The following is an 18,684-nucleotide window of genomic DNA, read 5'->3' on the forward strand; positions in this document are numbered from 1 at the left end:
AATACTGGACAGAAAAGAGTAAGATCTATTTTCCATTTAGATTCTACTTCACATGGTACTACTTCAGTTCTTTGTACTATCCAATACGCTCCATAATCGAATATATTTGATAAATTACTGTTCAAATTGTGTCAAGGTTTTTGTGTTGATTAGTCTTTGACTATCAAACAATTGCTATCGCTTAGAGTTAGATATAGATTTTTTTTATTTCTTAATGTAACTATGTAACTTGTCTTGTATAACCTTTTCCTTATATACCCGTGCAGTCATTACACTGGTTACGATAACGTAACCCTCTATCCATATATACGTTCTCGTGAGGGTAACTATTCCGGCCCATTACTTGCATTATCTGTAATAAGGACTTCGCGGGATATTTTCATCAAAAAAAAAAAAAAACAAAAAAAAACGGCAGCTAGTTAATTTTTTAACCCAACATTTACAATTATTTATCTATCTTGTCATCATATAACATGAACTGAATTTTCGAGATAGGTCCAGCCTCGTATTGGATTTTCCAAATATGGTCTTCATTTCCTTATATGGAATATTACGTCAAAATTTAAACATTGTGTACATGTAGTAAATTAAAGAAGGAGATCGCAGTAAAGGAGGTGAAACGGTTATATGAACTGAATGTATCACTGACAGGTGAAGAATTTAACAACATATATTATTTTATTTAACAGATATGCTTTGTGTATACATGCATGTGATTGTGAATGGCCTGGATTATTTTGTATGTTCAAAGAGGGGGTAAAGGAAAAGAAGTTAATTAAAACAAACTGATAATTCCAGCTATTCCAAATTCATTCTAAGTTTTATTATGTCAGGAACACTTTGTTGTGCTTTGTAGAACAAAATTATTCTGATAGGCAAAATTTCAAATTCAATGAAAAGGGAATGTATTGCAGGGCTCACAAGAGGTTATTTTTAATGGGGCTGCACAGCCCTGTAATTTGCTTACCCTGTTAAAAGATTTTGAGCCTCACCCTATAATTTACTTGCCCCACCATAACAAGATCACCATTAGGTGGGAAGAGTCACAATGAAGCAAACTATAAGACAAGAAAATAAAAATAACATTTATTTGCATTTAAATAAATGAAAAACTTCAATTAAGTATCTTCAAGAGTACTAAGAACATGGACTAATGGTTGATTTGTCCCATTCTAGAATTTCAACCTGTGTTGGTCCCTGTGTTAGGGGCTATTGTGAAACTTTCTTAATGATCAGAATAGTAACAATAGATTAATTGATATATAGATTCTATTTCAGCTTGAACAAGATCAGAAGATTTTTGTATCCCCACTGAACCTCTTGATTTCATTAAGAATTTTGTTACCATGGAATAAAGTGGTCTAAATGAGGTTTGAAACTTCTGCTCTAATTGTTTCGACATACAATTTATGCACAGCTTTTTTAAAACCAACTGTGTGGTATAATAGAACTTCTATCCCCGTCATGTAGTATCTTGCTGTGGAGTATCTTCATCCCTCCTCGCTTCTACTAACCAAGCTCTAAACTGTAAAAATGATATTCTATATTGTAGTAAAAGTGTATTATAATATATACATGTAACTAGATATCATTGAGATGGAAACATCTGGGTGCCCATATATGAATTTTTCAGTTGATTAAAAAAATCTTTAATTTGACCTTGAGGGGAAGGTTCAAGGTCAAGGGTCACCAAATATGATACACAACACATTGTCTTTGGTTGATCTACCCACATACTAAATATCAAAAATCTTCATCGAACGATAACAAGATTGACCCTAAGGTCAAATGTGACCAAATATAGTACACGATCCATTAATTGTGATTTGTTCATCTATTTCCATGCTAAATATCTTAAGCCTGCATTGAAAGAAAAAAAAGTAAGTTTCCCGGACACTAATTTCTCACCAATAAGTCATAAATTTGACCTTGGTCGAGGCGGTCGTATTGGTTCCGAGGTATCGCCGGGGGCCAATACGGCTGTCGAGACCAATATGATTTACCGAAACCTACATGTATAACAGGGCCAAAATGAAATTACATATTAATTGACAATTTTATTAACCAACTCAACTAGATGACTTGTAGAACAGATGTTTTTGCGTTTTACCAAGAACATGTATGTTTATTTGCATTGCTTAGTCTTAAACATCATTTTTTGTGCAAAGTAGAAGATTGTTTTGGGTGTTTCTGCAGCTTTTAATCCTGTTGATCAAAGTTCCTGAAAGAACACAATTCTGAAAGCACATTTTAGATATACAAATGTGCAATTCAAGTTATAGTATGCCCTTTTGTTTTGGACATTACTAAAGGGCTGCCTGTTATAATAAATTATTTGTTCGCATATCATAATTATGTTGATTAAGTTCATAACAACACACTGCTACATACGGATGAAATCAGTTCTAACCTCCCACAAAACTGTCCTAGAACTGTCAGAAGAACAGTTCTATGACAGATTTAGAACAGTTCTCGTACCATTCTAGAGTCAGCTCTTCTGTCTTGACTTGATTAAGGATCGGATTAGTGTTCAGTTATTTTGTTGTTACGCTTACTCAACTGTTTGAGTCGAATTTAAAATATAAACAAATTTCTGCGTTAATTTTACCGTAAATATTTTATGATTTAACAACTATCCCGAAAGCAAGGATAATATGTAGAAGTCTCGAAAGCGCGGGGAGGGGGAGGGGGCTCTCAAATACTTCTTTGGTAATTATGTCCTAGTCATTGAAAGCTAGAAAATAGCGTCCAAAATTTTACAAACCAAACTTTGCCGAATCTTGTGAAGAGACAAACAAAATTAAAAAATGAAGAAAGTCTACAGGACATTTCTGTATATTGATCTGTGATGCAACTGAAGATACTTGTGTATCAGATATTGCTGTCTAAAATAAAGAAGAGAGGGTGGACAGGGGAGTCTTCATCCCCGCTTCCCTTACCCTAGACCATTGCTTCCCGGTCCCTTTTATTAGCTTTCTGTATCTTGCATTCCCCGTTCCCCGTCCCATCAACAACCGCTCCCCGTCCCCGCCATTTTAATCACAGATTTCCGCCCACTTAACCCCCGTATACGTATCGATCCCGTCCCCCTCACAGAAAAAAAACCTCCGTATAGAAAGTCTGCATTATTATATTCAACAACGTTCGACAACTACATTACTTGAATTTGTATTGACCTACCTTTTATTTTACACCAAAATCAATTTATTTTTATAATATCGTTTTCGTTTTCAGTCAGAATCGCAACGCAATATACTAGGTATACCTCTAGTACAAAAATACAATTTTATATATTCAAATATGGTGTTTTCTTCATACGTCTGTTATTTTCCCGCCAAGTATGAGTTTGATATGCGAAATATTAAAAAATCGAGAACCGCGGACCCAGAAATTTTTTGATAATTTTATATTTCGATGTTACATGGTATATTCTAACCACATGAACAAATTAGACAAATCATGAGTCCGTCGCCCCGCCTTAATTAACAACACTTCTTGATCAATATTAAAATTATACAAATTCAAAATTCAATTAAAATTCGAATTGGTTGATTGGATAAAGCATAGTCAATTACAATTTACAGAAAATTGATATTTGCGTAATCCAATACATGTATTGACAAAGTACACCGTGCACCCCCCTCACTCATCAACTTCATGGTGATCTTAGGTACCTTTATACCTACCGTTACCGAATCAATTTGTCACCAAAGAATATTCTCGGATTCTTTTCCTGTATAAGTCTATAATTGTACCCCTCTGGGTCAAAAAGCCAAGATTGTTGTGACTCAATTGTTTGAGATTCTTAGCCTTCCTAGGATAGAGTGTGAATAAACTAAAAAATGTTAAAAATATTACACCTACCCATAGAAAACTTTTCTCAGTATCAAACAAAATTCTCATTCACAGCAGAATTTAGTCATTCATAATTAAGATAATGATGTACCTAACATATCTGATCAATTCAGGCGCTTATATTTTCTACTATACCACCCGATATTGTATTTTATATATTGTATATACCGTAGTTTAAACAAGCTTTTGTGTGATACGGTTCATTAAAATCATGTCTTAGCTTCAAAATGAGCCCAAGTCCATGAATTATATTCTTTTGATTACCGCTATAACCTTGGTTCCCTTGATTACTCTTTCAAGTTCAAATAGGTGGAAAATTGCCACCCTACCCATGATAAAAAATGCCTCAACATGCACTAAAATGTTAATTTTTGGCATATAAAGGGTGTACAATAGACATGTTGTGTTCTAGCCTGCTCATTTAAGGCGCGTATTTTTCAGTTTCATCTGTGGCAACATCCCTTCGGCTCCTGCGTAATGATAATGATGTACCTAACATATCTGATCAATTCAGGCGCTTATATTTTCCCTATGGGGTGACATTACTGTAAGATCGGAAAAATGGGAATTTTCTACTATGTGACCCGATATTGTATTTTATATATTGTATATACCGTAGTTTAAACAAGCTTTTGTGTGATACAAAATTCTCATTCACGGCATAATTTAGTCATTCATAATTAAGATAATGATGTACCTAACATATCTGATCAATTCAGGCGCTTATACTTTCCCTTTGGGGTGACATTACTGTAAGATCGGAAAAATGGAAATTTTCTACTATATCACCCGATATTGTATTTTTTTTTTCAAAATACCGTAGTTTAAAGAAGCTTTTGTGTGATACGGTTCATTAAAATCATGTCTTAGATTCAAAATGAGCCCAAGTAATAAATATTTGAACTTTTCTAAGTCAAGGTAGGTGGAAAATTGCAACCCTTACCCATGATAAAAAATGCCTCAACATGAGCTAAAATGTTAATTTTTGGTATATAAACGGTGCACAATAGACATGTTGGGGACTATTGTTTTAATTATCGATGTATTCAACATATTCTCTCATTTCAGGGGACGGCGTATTTCTCAGTTTTAATGTGATGATAAGGAGTTTTTCATAAAAAAGGGATAATTTTCAGAATTTCATATTTTCTTTAATTTCACCTATAATTGGCAATTTCTTTTAAAAACCGTACTTCAAACAAAACAAGCTTTTGTATACTCAAGTACAATTATATAGTGCCTTAGCTTTCTAACTAGCCCAAGTAATAAATATTTGAAGTTTTGGTGCACCTGGTCCATGCTCCCAGTTTTTAGTGGAGTCCGAGTTGCTCATTTACTTTTGTTACTTTGTATGTATGATTTTAGTTACTTTATGTTCTTTGTTGTGTATGTCTGTTTTCCATGTCTGGTCTTTGTCCCTTGATTACATTCTTTTGATTACCGCTATAACCTTGGTTCCCTTGATTACTCTTTCATAAAAAAGGTGTATTTTCGGATTGTCATATTTTCTTCCATTTCAACGTTAATTGGCATTTTTCACAAGTACCCTACTTCAAACAAAGTTTTGCATATACAAACACCTATATGTAGCATCTTAGCTATCATATGAGCCAAGGCATCGCATACTTTAATGTATCACAAGCCATAAAGGGGAAAGAATGGTACCCCATACCTACTAAATGTCTGTGAAAAACCCAGAATTCGTATGTGGTAAATTTGCATTTTTTTTTAAATGGTGTTGGAGACATGTATGCAAATCATTCATCGTAGTTGCGTCTTTGAAACCTAATATGTATAAAAATAATCATAGCAAACAAAATCAAATCATTTAAAACTGATATTTTAAACAAAAAATATACAGTTTACGTGTTAAAATGTGTGATAATCGTTTTATTTTTAAATTTCCCCTTTGTTTAAATATTTTGTCGTCATCGGGACAATAAAAGTATAATTTGGCTTGAAAATGTGATTGATACAAGAAGATATCCATAATAAACGCCAGACAGACATTGCGTGCATGGAATACGTTTAATTGTGCATTGCCTTGGCTGATTAGAAAGGTAAGATGCTACATAAATGTGTCTGAATAAACAAATGCTTGTTTGAAGTAGGGTACTTGAAAACATTGCCCATTACAGGCGAAATGGAAGAAAATATTAAAATTCGAAAATTCCCAATTTTATGAAAAACTCATTATTGTCAGCTTGAAACTGAAAATAACTCGCCTGAAATGAAAAGATATGTTGAATACATCAATAATACCATACTTGAATAATTAATATATGATATAATGAACATGGCATGTCAAAATGGTGGGCCTTGGGGTGATATAGGACTCTCGGGTTGATATACCGCATGTCGGTGATGCAGATCATTTTGATCTGTAATATTTAGTTTGCATCATTCAGGCATCCTAAAAATTTAGCATGATATCGCAACTTATAATGTACATGATACGAACCGAGAGATGAGTTTATAGTTTCAGCTGCTTATAAAAAAGACCTAAGTCTACGATGTCTTAGGCGGATCCAGAGGATACATGTATAGTAGCGTCCTCTCCCATAAATGCTCGAAGATTTCTCCCTTTGAGTCCGCCACTGGTTTAATAGCGGCCATTGAATCATACGTTCTAGATTTACATAATTTTGACTCATAATTACGGAGGAGGCATTTAATTTATCGTAAACGATTTCAATAAAAAAATGTGCTCTCTCCTTTAATAACTGTATTATTATTAGATCGACCTCAGATCTGTACCTTTATTTCCAGTCAACGCTGGATCTTTTAAATTTAGTAAATTGTAAATTCATGGCAGAACAAAATGGTCACATTTATCATTAATTACAACCAATTAAAACCGAATATGAGTTCACAAATCATCTAAGAACCTAATATGTGTACATCTTTGTTGTGTTGAGTTCAACACGACTAAGATGCATAAGGCTATGTGAAGAAAATTTCATTTACAAGCAAACACGGATCCATTCACTGGAATACATGTACAATACACTCCTTTGTTCGATAAAGGGTTCAGAAAGGCAGGTCAAACCAATAAGATATGTACCGTTTTTAGCCATATACCAAAAATGTACATACAGAACTGCATTCAATCTAATTATGATATCCATAAGTCAATGTACATAAACATAACAAAGTTTTGCATTGAAAAAAGCCATTTGGTCAGATATACATTGTTGGAAAGAGGTCTGATTCGTCATTAACATACATGTAAGGTTGATTTTATCTAAACTTAGCTAATTAGCTAGGCTAGCTCGATCCGGTTTGATCTGAGAAGGCCTAGAGTGTACACTTGTATTGTTCATGGATTGGTGATTTCGTTTCTATTGGTCTGATGTATTTTCTTTGCTTGGATTATGCTATATCTATTACAGTAATTAATAGTATTTACATTTGTTAAGTTTTTGTCCAAAGGGCAAGTTGAGAGTAGATATTTATGTTTTTTTATATTTTGTACTGAAGTCGACCAAAATATTGTTCTGCTGAAAGTCACCCTTTAAGAGGTACATGCATACTACTAGTATATATAACGTTTATTTAGAAGTCGGATGATATATTGTGGTTCTTCTGAAAGCTAGTTGAAAATGACCGGCGCAATTGAACATTAACGTTTTAATGTCGGTTGTGTCGTCTCTCTGAACGAGAAATCCGGTCAATTACATTTCATTGAGGCCGCAAAGAAAATGTTTATTGTTGCTGGTAGTGGTGCTTCAAATTATGTTGAAAGTAGAGGCCGAGCAGTTTTCTGTTGAAAAAAGGAAGCTGCAGATGCATTAGTTAAAGTCGGATGCTCGGAATTTCGAGTCGGAGGCTCGGATGTCGGAGTCAGAGGTTACTGATCGGATTCGCAAGATGGCAGTGATTTCGATATGGAGTATGGCGCGTTGAGGCAGTCGCAGTTGCAGAAGTTGAATCAACAAGAGAAGAAGATGATGTTGGAGAAATAGTTGAAAAGGAGAAAAGAGGTTGGGATGAGTGAGAAAGAATAGAAGAAGAAGGATGAAAGAAAAGAAAAAGGTGAAGATCTTTCTGGATTAGTTTCTGGTAACATTAATTATAAGAAACATGTTAAGGTTATAGACCATCATCCGGTTTCATAAAACTTCTCAAATTGAGATTTTCCTGAAATCCTTAAGCTTCCCCAAATCAAAATTGACCAATCAACATTTGGAATTGGCTATTTGAGGAAAAACACAGGACTTGAAGAAATTTTCAACTTGAGATTTTGTTTAAACGAAACCCAGGCCAGGATATTAATATAAAAAAGTAAGGAAAAAAAGTAATAATATTAAAGTATAGCTTCAAGTAGAGTTAGAAAGATTCTAGATTTATACAGTTCAACGGAATCAGTTAGTTGTTGTGGTAGTTCTGATACGAATGATTCTGATGTATCTCGTAAAACTTTAATGAAACGCAAATACAGACGTAGAAAGAAGTCTGGTATTTTTTTATAATCTGTATGATGAGGTTGTGATTTAAATATGCTGGGTCTAAGATAAATTTTGATGATTTAGAGTTAAATGTATTTCCGGGTACTGGAAATTTTATTCTGAGCAAAGATTACTGGAAAAGAGAGAGACGACCGAACATAGTTATTAGAATAAATTACATATTACACAGGACTTCATGAAAGGAAGGGTTTGAAAAAACAAAAAAAAAACAAAAACAAAACAAAACAAAACAAAAACAGCATGCTCATATAATAAGGCAAACAGAGAATGGTTTAGCTGATTGGTCTTAGTACTTCTAAAATTTGAAACTCATATTTTGATTAAATATGTTAAGACTTGTGAAAAATCAAATTTGTTTTTTTTAAATTAGAATTTCAAGTGAGAATGTCAAGTGAGAATGTAAAAAGGACGAGGTATTGTATTTTTCCTCGGCGTTTCAGAGAAAAAAGTGTGTTCATGAAATGTCGCAGTTTGGTAAATTTAGAGGTATAGATCGGTTCCTCTATCACATGTGTGCAATTTGTTGGATGAAGGACAGGAACCGATCCTTACATCATTGAAGCATGTTCGTGAAATTGTCCACATCAAAATAAATGACTAGAGTCAGAGTTCGATGTATATACGCCGAGCAAAAGGCTTTTGAATTCAATCCTATGGCATTTGTCAAGTCAGTAATCTAAACTACTAAAGGAAGAGGCCGGTTTCTTTTAACCGCAACTCATCTTAAATCATACAAGATCGAATATAGTTGTGATACGAGGTATAGATGTAGTGTGGTGTACTTCCTAAATTTGAAACAATTTTTTATACGGAATACGCTTTCGCGCATGCTCAATCGACGTACATGAATATTGCACGTTCATTATTTTACTTAATTAAACGACATTCACCACTTTTTTAGGTGCAAAACTGTCCAGACATAGAAAGATGTAGAACGTGCCGAAATAAACCTTCCCCCTTCTATGTGTAAACATCTGCGCACGAAGTCCGGACCCGTCCCATTTTAATGTGTAAACTAGTATGACTGGTAAACCCTTACCCATTGTTTTGAGTAAAATATTGACTTATCTAATGAATTATTTAAAATTCAAGAATTTAATATGCACCTTTTAACTTGGTGGAGTAGAACTTTAAGAAAATAAAAGGGTGTTCAACACTTCCCCCCACCCCACCCCCACAAAAAAACGACTGGTTTATCAATCACAAACAACAGGAAATGACATTTTTACACATTTTAAAAGAATGAATTGAAAAATGTTAGTGGAAACAATTTCCCATGTGCCAACCATTCCTTATGCGGGTATGTTAGTGTAAACAATATTTATTCATGAAAACATACAAAATATACTATTAATTTACATAAATTAGGATTCAGAAACAAACTCAAAGCTTTTATAAATCTGATTCCTATTAAGATAAACACACAAAAAGTAAACACAAGTATGACAGCTTGCTCAGATTGTTTCGTAGAACAAATATATAGTATTAAATGTCATAATTTATAATTATTATGATTAAACAATAAGTAGTAAAGTGTAAATAATATAAGATATTTAAAGTTAGATGATGAAATGCAGGATATACTTGCAGATTATTAGGATATGAAACGTTTTGTCTTAATTATGAAATTTTGTACCAACAGAAATATATCACTATTTTGTTTGTCGGTTAATTCATTTGAACAGTATAATAAGAGCTTTTCATCAACGTAACAGATAATTGTGTTAAAGGATCCAGCAAATCTCTTTGTTAATTTTTGTATAAGGGACAAGTTGGTAAGAAATGACTATTAGTTTCAAGGGAACCGCAGCGACAGTTGGGTGAATCAGTTAAACTCCTTACAAATAAATGGGAATTTAGAGAACTTGAGTTAATGCGCATACGTGCGTGTAACATTTGACCGACACGACACCCGGTGTAGAAATAGACTGGGACTTTGTTGTTGAGATCTTGAAGTTTCCTTTTAAAAAGCGAAATTGAATTACATGTCCTTCTCAGGTTGAAGCAATTTCAAGAGTTTGATAGATGAAGGTAGGAAATAGCCCGCATGAAGACTGGTTCTTGTGTTTATATTTAATAAATTGTCCGTCTGTTGAGTATTATGATCGTGTCTACTACCGACACGGTTGGGCACTAAATTAAAAAGATATTGTGGGGCTGTATTGTTGACCATTTTATGAAAATATAATAATTTGTGTCTCTTACGTCTGTCTGTCAGTTTTTCCCATCTAGTTTCGTCATAGAGTTTTAGAATGCTGGTTAATTTTGTTCCACCGGTTACAATACGAGCAGCGTCTAATTGTACATTTTCAATTTTATCAATAATAGTTTGGTTTTGATTATCCCTGGTTACATCTGCATATTCTAAAATCGGACGTACAAAAGACAAGTTTATTTTTTCAAGACTAAATCTATCTAGAACTAATTTTAATTTTCTGAGAATGTTGATTCTTTTGTACAATTTGTCAATTATGTAATTGCAATGGTCTATCCATTTACCATCACTCGATATATAAACACCTAGGTGCTTGTGATTTTCAACAGATGCAATTTCGTGACCGTTCATTTCTAGTGAATGGTGAATAGGTTTATTTACTTTACCAGACACAATCATTGTTTCAGTTTTTTTGAGGATTGAATTTCACTAGCCAATCTTGAGACCATTTATAAATTTTTTAGATATCACTATTTAAAGTTTCAGCCGCGCTAATAGGATTATCAGCAATAACATATAGGCTTGTGTCACCAGCAAATAGTTTGATTGTTGCTTGAATTGCGTCAACAATGTCGTTTATAAATATTAGGAACAACAAGGGTCCAACAATAGACCTTTGTGGTACTCCAGCATTTATACACAACCAATCCGAATGTGACCCATTTAAAACAACCCTTTGAGTCCTATCCTATAAATAGTTACGAAACCGTTCTAATATACTACCCGATATCCCTGATTTTGTAAGCTTGAATAATAGACCTTTGTGCCAAACTCGGTCGAAGGCTTTTACTTATAACACAAAAGACAACTCTTATTTCTTTTCCAGCGTCAAGAGCTTTTATGAAGTCATTAGATCTGTTTATTAACTGGTTCACAGCAGAATCCCCTTTCGTAAGTCCAGACTGATGTTCGGATAGGAGTTGGTTTTGTCTTAAATGATTATAAACGTGTTTGTATACACAGCGTTCCATACATTTCCATACATAATACACAAAAGGAAAATTGGTCTGTAGTTTTTTACGTCATTGGGTTTACTATTTTTAAATACAGGAGTGACAAGCGCTCTTCCACTGAGATGGTAAGATAGATTTTTGTAAAGATTTATTAAACAGTTTGCAGAGAGGTTTGTTTAGTATGTGTGAGGCTTCCTTCAATAATCTAGGATTAATTGAATCGGGACCAGATGCTATTGTACAGTTTAAAATAATAAGTACGTCTTCTATTTCAGTTTCATTTAGAGATAGTTGTGAAAGTGTAACTTGTACATGGACCTGAGTATTGGGCAAATTGGCGTTGGTTTCATCTGTTAGACTGTGCTGAGAAAAATAAATTGAATTCTTTAGCCTTATCAGTATCATTAAAAATAAGGTGATCTCCTTTTAACAAAGGAGGAATGCTATTATCTTGTTTTTTTTCAAACCACTAAAACTTTTAATAATTTTCCACCAGTTACTACTACACGAGTTACTGTTAGAAATTTTGTTAATAAGAGACTGTTTATAATCTTTTTTGGACGTTTTAACCTGTTGAGTAACTTTGTTTCTAATTTTCCTAAATTTTTCCCAATCTGAAGCATTATTATATTTTTTTGCATGTCTATGAATACGATTTTTTCCCTGACCGATCTCTTAATTTCATTTGACAACCAGGGTGTTTGAGAATTACGTATTGTTACAACTTTATTTGGAATATTTTTATCTGCAGCATCTAGTATAGCTGATGTAAGATTTTCAGTGATTTGATCGATATTTTCATTATTTGTAATCAAGTCCCAGTTGACATCCCGGAGATCATTTCTATAAGAATCATAATCTGCACGATCGTATAGCCATATTTTACGTTTAAATGTTCTACAATTATTTTTGGTAAATTTAGAAATGCCATAATAGGACAACGAAAACGAATTTGTTCCGTTAGAGAAGGACCGACTCTGCTATACACAATTGCGTTCGTGTTGTTTCTCATTATTAAATCTAGAATAGAGGAAGAGTTTTCGGTAAAATGTGTTGGTTCATCAATTAATTGATTTAAAGAGAACAGAGTCAAAAGTTGCTTAATTTTTTAGTTATGATTACAGTTTAACTGGTTTTCATTGAAATCACCAGTGATGACGATATAATTTTTATTCGTATTTAAGGCCGAATCAATGTTATGTTCGAGTTTTGACCGAGTCTCTTGTGAACTATTTGGGGGTAGGTAAAATGTTTCAAATAAAATCTTTTTACCATTCAAATGAAGTTCAATCCATAATCCTTCTAATCCGTCAATTTCTAGATCACTTCTAGAGAGATGATCGAAATAATTTGTTAAAATTAGAGACATGTTCAGAATTTACCGAGCTAACACTGGATATAGTGTCATTTAAAGGTCCGGGGTTAGGTTCAATTCCAGATAATATAAGAAAAATGAGAACGACGATTAACATAAAAAATATGGATAATTTAGGCCTCTTCTTACCTGGGGACTTATTAGAAATAGGCTGAAGATGGATGGAGAAATTCAGTAAAGTTTTGTTTGTTAGTTAACACGGAGTTGATCAAGACGCTAAAAGTAACGGCACGTTTTTTATCTTTAGAAAGGACTATTAAGTTGATACAACAGACTTCAAAGAATGATAATCGTTTTTTTTTCTTAGAAAACGTGACAATAAAACGAACCACTCTTACTCGGTATTGATCAATACCGATACCCATTCAATATAAGTCACACCGGGTGAGTAGAACGGAATGGAGTAAGAGCAGACCGGGCAACAACAATATGTGCATAAATAAATGCATTTCATCTTGAGTAACATATAGATAGAAAAACTGAAAATCAAATAAATGGTGAACAAGGCAAATGAAAAAAATATATATACATTTATAAATAAAGATAATGTAAACAAAAATAAGGCAACGGGAGTTCACATGTGATTGAATCTAAGAGGATTATAATTTCCATATATAAGAAATTCTACAGGTGTGAAATGACGTATTGAACAAATAGTCCAGATGGTTACGCATCAGTGATGAAAATTACTATCAGAGCTGGGGTATAGTAAACTTTGAATGAAATGAATAGACACGAATGTACCTTCCATTTTCTATGCATCACCATACCACGGGAGAAAATATTCACATATATGATTGTGTATATTTTATAAAATGATTACACAGGCAAAATAGTTGTTGTTGTTAACATACATACGCATACTAAAGTAAAATATGCGATTATTGTTTAAGAACCGTGTACAGTATGTATGTTAAAACAAATAAGGAATAAATGACTCAGGATGTCAAACTTATTTTAACAAAATACTGTGACAAAAAGTAGTAGTAGGACTACTGATGAATATTTGTAGTATTTCAATGGATACATCTTACTTACCGGCGTATGTAAAACAAATATAAGCTTGAACATGAACTGAAAAATGTTGTACCAAGTCTGAAAAGCTTATAGCATACATGTGGTTGTCTTTCTTTTATTACATTGTATGATAAAATGCACAGTTCGGATAAACGCATCCTAAACCTTTTAATATGCATTTAAATTCAGTTGAGTGTCCGTTTGACCTTCTTTTCGTCTCCCCATTTCATAAACAAAACTTTGTACAGTTGTTAACAGCAAAAATACAATACGTGCAAGTTCGATTTTGAGCTAGATAAAAATTTAGTTTTCGAGTTAGCAACTCACCAATTTGATAACCGACTTGAAAGCATTATTGGGCGTAATTCCGTGATAACTTACAGGAAATTTCGCAGAATGATAGGGTAGAATGCTAGAAAGCCCCCTTTTAACTTTTCTTGCCGATTCAACCATAACATGTGAACGATTACGAGCGAAGAAGTCCCAGTTTGGAGGTTGCTCACATTTTTGTATAGCAACTGCGGAGTGAATTTGCGTCTAAAAAAACACTCACACGATACATTGAAAACAACCGATATCAAGAAACATGGCTTAATGCCTCATTTGCGTCTAGATGTTGTATGAAGGACTTCAACAATGAAAAAAACATTAGCACCCTAAAACCAGACCAAAAAGCCTCATATGACGTGCACATAAGCAGAATTCCTGATAAAATAAAAATCAAGTTTACTCTCTTGCTGCCCACTGTCCATGGAGTGAAACCTTTGGCGAAGCCTCGGGATAACCAGCTGATAGCACCAGGCTTTCAGGTAGAGACAACTGCTAATCTTGAATTAATCGATCGCTGCAAAAATACGTCATTGACGCAGCGCATGTCTGGATTAGTAAAATTGTTTATTGCAAGTGTATTTTAATGGAGTTTGTTTTTTTTCTTTCTCAACGGGCCACATCAAGTTTTAAAGTCATAGTCTCTTTGCGTTTATCGGTGTCCTCATCGTCGTCGTCGTAAGACATCAGCGCCTCCCATACCCCTGAGTCAAATTAAACCTGGGACTAATAAAACAGTTTCTTAGTGCCAGATTAAACTTTTTTCAGAAAAGAGTGAATTGGCATGAGGAAGTGAAACTTTGCTTAGGAACCTATCATTTACGTGTAACTTCCGGTATAGAAGGGGGCTTAGTTTTTTCTTTGGTTGTTAAATTTATTCCGATCCTGACTTTGGAGAAAAGATAATTTGGTAAGGAATAGTTAAAAATAAGTAATGTGAATAAAAAAAGAAATAAAATAATTCGGTTACATCATTTGCATAAAAAACGTACATATTATTGCGCTGTGCGCGCAATAAAAAAATCCAATTCAAAATAAAAGCAAGTCCTCCAGAAAGGTTAATGGTTAACTCTTCTTAAACCATTAAAGCAATTTGAACAAAACTGTACACCATTGATGTATGATAGATGATCATTACGTAGATCCTTTACAACGATTGTTCATTTTGTATGGATTCGTCAAATTAGTACCGAGTCCACACTCTGCCCAATCGGGCATCCTCTAGTTTATGTAATTAGTACTATGTCTACACTCTGCTCAATCGGACATCCTCTAGTTTATGTCATTAGTACTGTGTCCACACTCTGCTCAATCGGATATCCTCTAGTATATGTAATTAGTACTGTGTCAACACACTGCTCAATCGGACATCCTCTAGTTTATGTAATTAGTACTGTGTCCACAATCTGCTCAATCGGACGTCCTCTAGTTCATGTAATTAGTACTGTTTTCACACATTGCTCAATCGGACATCCTCTAGTTTATGTAATTAGTACTGTGTCCACACTCTGCTCAATCGGAGATCCTCTAGTTTATGTAATTAGTACTGTTTTCACACTCTGCTCAATCGGGCATCCTCTAGTTTATGTACTACGTCTTAGAGATAATAATAAAGAATATAATGATAAAGTTATTTGTGAATTGTTAGAATTTATTGCACCAATAGGGTTTGAAGGATCTTTTAATTCAGATTCAGATCAATCTTGTACCCAATCATACGGGTGTTATAGAGTTTTGAAGAGGTAGTGTGGAAGTATTTATACAAAGAAGCCTCCTATGGTACTTTACGTAGTCTGCATAAAAACTGCACGAAAATCAATAGTTAATGATGGAAGTTATCATTTGTTAAAACATTTGTTATAAACTTGTCTACATCAAAGGACAATACTATTTCGATTTATGGTTGTGATTTCATTTCGTCTCGATTTCCTTCGATTCATTTAGATTTATTTCGTTTCAGTTTGTTTCGTTTCGACTTCGTCTCGCGTTTTAGAAGAACTCAGCTTGAAAAAGACTCCTTGATACCCTTACCAGGCTTGATAACGACGTGCTAGATTAGTTATTTTGTTTTGTAGTGTTCTTAAGTAGAACCGCAATTGTCTTGATATGTAAGTGTTTTCCAATGTAAAAGTTCAATAAGTGCAGTGAGGTTCTACGGCAGACGATAATTTCAGCAATTTACATAGAGTATGATAGACTCGGTTACTCTGACCTATATAACAAGGCAATCATGGTCATATTTACAGTAATTGTGAAATGTAGGTCTTTTGGAAGAACTCCATAAATGCAATTGCTTTGTTGTTTTCACTTTTTCAAGTGCCTGTAAGCCATCGTTTAACTTTAGGTAAATAATACCACTTATAAAGGTGAACTAATCTTGTAGCATGTACCAGGAAGTAAAAAGATAACAACGGGGCGTTTTCCGAAAACTGACGTTCAAAGAAGTTAACTAAGTGCCAATATTTGGGAATACCGGACAGTTAAGAGTATGATCTATTCTCATTTGAGCTTTACTTGAGTTCATTGTATCATCCTCCATTTTTCGTACAAAATTTGTTGAATTTCTGCTCAAACTATGTCAAGGTTCAAATTATTAAAAAAAACTTTTTGTGTTGGTTATAGTCTTTGACAGAGATGTATAATATACATATTGCATACTTAAGTCTCTGTCTTTAATTATCATTTGTTTGTCATCGCTTAATACAACGTGGGTAGATAAATATTTCATTTTTAGTGCAGCTCGGCGTATATAAACATTACATCACATTCACAGTCGTTACAGTTTATATATATTTATAACTAATGATGCATTATCATTGTACTGCATTTGGACATATAAATTTGAAATAATTTTCTACATTACAATTTGTAGGCTATAAATATTTATTTATCTACAGACAGTTATTAGTTTTATTCTAATCAGTTTTGAAAAAAGAAAAGATTGAAAATATGAGTTATCTTTCTTTGCTTGAAAAAAAATCCAAATAAACTTGATTCAAACTAAATGATCAATAAGGATATTTACTGTATTTGATAATAATACGTCCATTGTGTCTTTTTATACCATATTATATACTTCATACAAAAATAAAACAGAATAATAAGAGATTTGCCAAGCGCAGCATGGAACGACAACAATCAGATGCCGATCCAAGGACTGGCATGCCGGACGTACACCCCCACCCTATATATGTAAGACAAAAAAATTTCATTCAATAGCATCGCATAATACAATGTGGATGGATAAATATTCCATTTTTTAAGTGCAGCTCAGTGTATATAAACATTAGATCGCATTTATACACAGTCGTTACAGTTCATATATATTTCTAACTAATGATGCATTATCATTATACTGCATTTGGACATATAAATTTCTTCATTACAATTTGTGGGCTATAAATATTTATTTATCTACAGTTTTTTTTTATTCTAATCAGTTTTGAAAAAAGAAAAAGTTGAAAATATGAGTTATCTTTCTTTGCTTGAAAAGAACCAAATAAACTTGATTCAAACTGAATGACAAATAAGGGTATTTACTGAAGTTGATAATAATACGTCCAATGTGTCTTTATATCCCATATTATATACTTCATACAAAAATAAAACAGAATAATAAGAGATTTGCCAAGCGCAGCATGGAACGACAACAATCAGATTCCGATCCAAGGACTGGCATGCCGGACGTACACCCCCACCCTATATCTGTAAGACAAAAAAATTTTACCACAAGTTTCACCCAATATTATTTTTTGCCTTGCTTTGCATGGCATTTGATTCAATTAATGCCCCCCTAAACTCAAATCCTGGATCCGCCCCTGACAATATCTAGACATCTGTTCGCTTGAAGCACAATCTTTGCTTCTATCAAAAGCCAAATATTGACTCCGGGGTCAAAATATCATAGCGAAATTTATACCTCCATTATGATAATTAGCCTTCCCCCAGTATGATATTTAACCCTTGCGATATTTTGACCCCCCAATCACAAGTTGAATAAAATAGAGGGGTAAATATCATAAGGGGTTAATTTATTGCATCACAGGAAGGGGTTAAAATATTGCGACAGGGGGGTTAAATATCAAAACAGGAGGTTAATTTATTGCAGCGCGGGGTTAAAATATAGCAATAAGTTTAAGCTATCGCAGCAGGGGGGTTAAAATATCACAGCAGGGGGCTCATATATAGCAGCAGGGGGTTAATTTATTGCAGCAAGGGGTTAATATATTTTTAAAGAGACCTGTATTTTCTCTTGATATAACTGAATTAACAGTTATATTATGATACACCAGTATTACAATGTAGTATCTGTTTTTTCTTGCATGTAACAGATTATCTCAAAATGCAAATACATAGCTTGGCTAAGTGCTGAATGATAAAACCTGCAACTTGGTGAACTTTGGACAAGTGTGGGCACATAATTTGGTTTTGACACGCTTCAACATGGGAGCTTATTTGAATAAGATTCAGATG

At 33.6% G+C, this 18,684-nt stretch overlaps 1 protein-coding gene and 1 long non-coding RNA gene across 2 annotated transcripts in view; both read left to right on the plus strand.

Annotated features, from left to right (window-relative positions):
- The window catches only part of LOC148599991 (uncharacterized), a 218,527-nt gene that overhangs the window by 191,492 nt on the left and 8,351 nt on the right, over positions 1-18,684 (plus strand). The gene's annotated exons all lie outside the window — the stretch shown is intronic.
- The window catches only part of LOC148599997 (uncharacterized), a 26,366-nt gene continuing 7,682 nt past the window's right edge, over positions 1-18,684 (plus strand). The window contains exons 1-2 of the long non-coding RNA XR_015918254.1: positions 1-18; positions 16,595-16,697. This is a non-coding gene — a long non-coding RNA (uncharacterized LOC148599997). The remainder of the gene's footprint in view (positions 19-16,594; positions 16,698-18,684) is intronic.

The sequence above is a fragment of the Perna viridis genome, chromosome 13 (assembly GCF_037379345.1).
Source record: "Perna viridis isolate PV_CMFRI_1.1 ecotype Kerala chromosome 13, ASM3737934v1, whole genome shotgun sequence".
In the NCBI taxonomy this organism is placed as follows: Eukaryota; Metazoa; Mollusca; class Bivalvia; order Mytilida; family Mytilidae; genus Perna; species Perna viridis.